General features: G+C 40.9%; 1 non-coding gene across 1 annotated transcript; it reads right to left on the bottom strand.

Moving 5' to 3' along the window:
- Positions 1 to 3,510: 3,510 nt before the first annotated feature.
- LOC140453543 (U6 spliceosomal RNA) lies at positions 3,511 to 3,613 on the bottom strand. The gene has a single exon (XR_011952427.1). It is a non-coding gene; the product is annotated as a U6 spliceosomal RNA (small nuclear RNA).
- Between the last annotated feature and the right edge of the window lie 1,633 nt (positions 3,614 to 5,246).

The raw sequence follows: 5,246 nt of genomic DNA, 5'->3' as shown, positions 1-5,246 counted from the left end.
TGTGGGCGTAAGTTTTGCATTTCTTGCGGTTGCAGGGGAAAGTGCCGGGAGTGGAGGTTGGGTTGGTCAGGGGTGTGGACCTGACAAGGGAGTCACGGAGGGAGTGTTCTTTTCGGAACGCTGATAGGGGAGGGAAGGGAAATGTATCCCTGGTGGTGGGGTCCGTTTGGAGGTGGCGGAAATGACGGTGGATGATACGCTGTACATGGAGGTTGGTGGGGTGGTAGGTGAGGGTGTCCTGGTGGCGGTTGGAGGGGCGGGGCTCAAGGGCGGAGGAGCGGGAAGTGGAAGAGATGCGGTGGAGGACATCGTCGACCACGTCTGAGTCTTCCACTTCCCGCTCCTCCGCCCTTGAGCCGCAAATCCCCCCAGACGTGGTCAACGATGCCCTCCACTGCATCTCTTCCACTTCCCGCTCCTCCGCCCTTGAGCCCCGCCCCTCCAACCGCCACCAGGACAGAACCCCACTGGTCCTCACCTACAACCCCACCAACCTCCATGTACAGCGTATCATCCGCCGTCATTTCCGCCTTTTAAGTTGGTGTGTGGTTTAGGGGGGGATCCAGGATTTCCTGGTGTTACTGAATCTGCCGCTCTTGTCCTTGTCAGGGATGGAGGCGGTCCAAATGGTTACTTTGGAGAAGGCCTTTAGTTGTTGGAGATGGTACATACTGCAGCTCTATTACACTGCTGATGAATGTGTGTGAACGTTTAAGGTGGCGATCAATGTGTCAATGAGTTGCTTTGTACAAAATAAGTATTTTATTTTAATTCACTCATGGGACGTGGACATTGCTGGCTGGCCATCATTTATTGCCCATCCCTAATTGACTTTGAGAAGGTGTGGTGAGCTACCTTCTTGAAACGCTGCAGTCCGTGTGCTGTTGGTAGACCCACAATATCCTTAGGGAATGAATTCCAGGACTTTGTCCCAGTGACACTGATATGTTTTCAAGTCAGGATGTGAGTGATTTTGAAAAGAACTTGAAGGTGATGATGTTCTTACGTATCTGCTGCCCTGAACCTTCTAGGTGGAAGTGGCAATGAGTTTAGAGGGTGCTGTCTAAGTATCTTTGGTGAATTTCTGCAGTGTACCTTGTAGATAGTACATACTGGTGGTGGATGAAGTGGATGCTTGTGGATGTGTGCCAATCAAGTGAACTGCTTTGCCCTTTTAAATGTAGTTGGAGCTGCGCCTATTCAGGCAATTGGGGAGTATTCCATCACACTCCTGACTTATGCCTTATGAATGGTGGACAGGCTCTGAGGAGTGAAGATGTGAGTTACTCACCATAGTATTCCTAGCCTCTATCCTGCTCTTGTAGCCACTGTGTTTATGCAGCAAGTCCAGTTGAGTTTCTGGTCAATACAACACCCAGGATGTTAATAGTGAAGGATTCAGTGATGGTATTGAATGACAAGGGGCAGTGGTTATATTATCTCTTATTGGACATTGTCACAGACTGGCATTTGTGTGGTGTGAATGTTACTTGTCATTTATCAGCCATAGTCTGGATTGTCCCGATCTCGTTGCATTTGGACATGGACTGCTTCAGTATCCAAGTAGAAAACAAATGGTGGTGAACACTGTTCACCAATGATCGCACATCACCTTTTCTGTATTTATGATGGAGCAAAGGTTATTGATGAAGCAAATCAATTTGTTCTATCACACATCAGATTTGTGTCTTATATGTGGTGAGCAGGCGACAGGGAGACAAGGAGTGAATTACAAAACAACTAACTTCAGAACTGCTGTCGTGACCAGAGTATTTTTGTGTCTTGTCAAAGCTGGATGTTAATGATGGAACTTCAGTAAAGTTAGTTAAAGCTGTTTCAAGTCAGTGTCATACGTTTTTAAGGGGGACTTTCAGGGTTAAGTAGGTTGCATATGTCTTTGTCATGCCCACATCTGATACCCAAGTGAAACTCCAGCGGCCGAGTCAATATAATTGCTTGTGTGATTTCCTGAAGAGATTTTAGTACAATAGTGTGAATTTGTCAGGCCACGCAGAGTGGGTGTGCAGTCACATGTGGACCAGATTGGTTCAGGGAGCACATTTCCTTCCCTAAGGTCTTTCACCCAAAGAGTTTTCACAAACCTGTTCACTTCATGGTGAACATTACTGACAATGATTTTATCCCAATGTTTTATTAATTAGCTCAATACAAATTCACAAAATGCCATTGTGGAAACTGAAGTCACATCACCAGATTGATTATTTACCCTGGACCCTGGATGATAAATCAATCCAGTAACCTACGCACTAAGGTTCTATACCTGAGAGTAAAGTAAAATCAGATCCCTGTGAATTAAAGGATGTTACAACTGGCACTTTAAAAAATAAATTGGATTGGTTGTGTTCAAAGTAGTGACACAGAAATGATCCAGAGTTGAAGTGATGATTGTTGGAACCCAAGACAGTATCTGCAAGGTTGGTGTGGAAAAACAGTCACCTCATAATGAATGATCTTAGGACCAGAGTGATAACATGGATTCATTATTAATCGCCTCAGGAGGTTGGAGAGGAATTTTCAAGAAGTAGGTTCTTTGAAATTAACCCTATTTTATTGACTCTCCCATATTTTTAAAACTATTTTGGTTGAAATTTGTATTTTGTGCTGATTAAACCATTGTAAATACATGGAACAGGCTGGAGAGACAACAACATTTTTTCATGCCTGTCATTTCCCTATATTCCAATGATTTATTACAATAACTTAAATATGAGAACTTCAATATCTTTAAATGAACATGGAAGGAAAATGAATGAACTTTGTGTGGTCTGATTTATGTACAAATCATAGCAATGAACAGAAAAATAAAATGTTGAGTTCTAGTGCAGGGGAATGCAATCTCAAAATTGTTACTGGGTTCAGCTACAGACAGGTACCAGACAGGGTCCAGATACAATACACAGTCTGCACAAACATATAAATGATCAGTGAGTACAGGTTATCAAGGTCATCAAACATAACCCATCCTGTAGACAGTGTTTACTTGCGCACCCACCAACTAGGAGAGCTGTCTCTTAGAAAATGACCATTTCAAGAAAAAGTGAGCAAACATTCCCATATTTCCTGAGGCTCCAGGAGAGCTACAAAGCAACCTAGCCATTAACTCTCTAACACAGGCAAAGTTCTCTCAGGAACTTGCCATAATAAGGACTGTGGTGACCGCATTCTCACTGCATGTTGCTTACATTTCTTCCAGAACATGGCATTCCTGTAACAAGTTACAGCATTTTGTACCTTTCAGTAGAACTGTCAAAACTCATAGGCAAAGAATGACAGAATAAATAAAGAATGTCTTTATTTATTTATCAGTTTTTATTTACAAAGATATATATCCCACACCAAGAGAAACAACACAATCAGAATCATTTTATATATTATTACATATAATAAATACATATTTTTATCCATCTGTTTGGGTATGTCATGACACTCCTCTGGCAAACACTTGAACCTTCTGACCCAGAGGTCAGGGCTCTACCACTGCACCCTTTTATTTGTATGGACCTTCTCACAAACCTGAATATCATCCTTGCACATGGACCATGCTAGTCTTTTCTATATTATTCCAATTTTAGTATGTGTTTCTTAAACAAGCACTGCATATAAAAAATATGAACCCAGCTGAGACCTAAATAACTTCCACTTGAATTATAATCAATACAATCAAAATTCTTTCCTCTCTTAAAAGTAACAGAAATAGTAAATGACCAAAATGTCAAAAAATTAAAGGCCTCTATAACCTTTATGAAGCATTATGTTTCATTAGCTCTTTGTGCTGTCAGCTTTTCATAAAACTAACAGTTTATGATTGGTAACCATCCATTAACATTTAAGATTTCTTCTATAAGAATTTATTATAATGGAGCAAAGTCAATTAATAATTTTTCTCACCTCTCAAGCCTCCATTCTTCCATAATGAGTGATCATCCACATAACACTGTGTGTATATGATCTTCAGTATTCCACTGAACAGAATAATATCTCTGAAGATGTTTGCCACATTGCATCACAAATCTATCATTTCTCTTTAGATTGTAATGCTTTCTGTCTGTAAATCAGGATGGACAAATCAACCTCTAAAGAGAACTATTCATATAATGTTGCTCCACTTTGCTTAACACTTGAATAATAGGCCAGGCTCCAAAAGTCAAATTATGTTCTTATCTCGTCAATGACAATGTTCTCAAATTCCACTGTGTTACCCATCTATAATCATGAAGATACCTGAATGGTTGAAATACCAATAAATAATTGCAATCTCCTAGTAGTTGAACATGTCTTTTTCAGTAAAACAGATCTCACCAAAAAAAAACCTTTGGAACAGATGTCTTATATGTGTCCAGTGAAGAAATTGTTTAGTGGGTGTGATAGCCCTACTATGAGTGTCATGAGTATTCCCATCACCACATTCAGTCCTTGACCTATTTCATCTCAAAATAAACATGACCATTTGTGGCACAATGGTTGGGTTAGTGGCTAATTAACTAAATAAAGTGACACAGTCAGTCAGCCTATAGGCTAGTCTGTCCTCTCTTACTCTCCATTCAGCTGACTTTCCCAAAGATGGGGAGAGAGCAGGAAAGTTGCCATGTCAGAAACTGGATTTATGGAGTATGTCAAGATCTCATTTCTGATTTCACAGATGTTCATGGGGATAAGCAGCCATTAGGACCTTGGTGAGCGTCAGCTTCTGGAACAGGGATAGGAATGCTGAAACAGTTTAATTTAATGAAAAAATATGAATAGTTAAAGAAAAATAGTAATGATATTTTGACATCCATTCCCTACCCTTTCACAGTTTCCACCTCTCAAATTAGCCTGGCTACTTTGAACATTTCATTTTTCTTTTAAAAATCCATGGACATTACAGTGTGCACAACAACTCATGATTCAGGCCAGAATGTGACCTAGTTCCCTGATGTCCTTCTCCATTCCCACCCACCACTCTCCAGACCACTAACTGGCCAGCAGGCTTGAATCGAGACTGTTTAAGACCCTGGCCACATGAAAATTGCACTTGAAGGCAGTGTGCTAAGGGAGACAGGAACATACTGCAGGATTGGTCCTACCTCTTGTTTTCAGTTTCCGATGGGAAAATCCAACCCTCGATCTTGATGCTTGTATCAACTGCTCAGAACCATTGATTGTGTAATTCATTCCAATTAGTTGTAATTGTTATTTTTGGCATGTACGGTGTTGTCATCAAGATATGTTTCATCACCAAAACC

Source organism: Chiloscyllium punctatum, chromosome 2, assembly GCF_047496795.1.
Source record: "Chiloscyllium punctatum isolate Juve2018m chromosome 2, sChiPun1.3, whole genome shotgun sequence".
In the NCBI taxonomy this organism is placed as follows: domain Eukaryota; kingdom Metazoa; phylum Chordata; class Chondrichthyes; order Orectolobiformes; family Hemiscylliidae; genus Chiloscyllium; species Chiloscyllium punctatum.
Note: the sequence above shows the minus strand (reverse complement) of the source record. Positions and strands in the feature narration are given on the sequence as shown.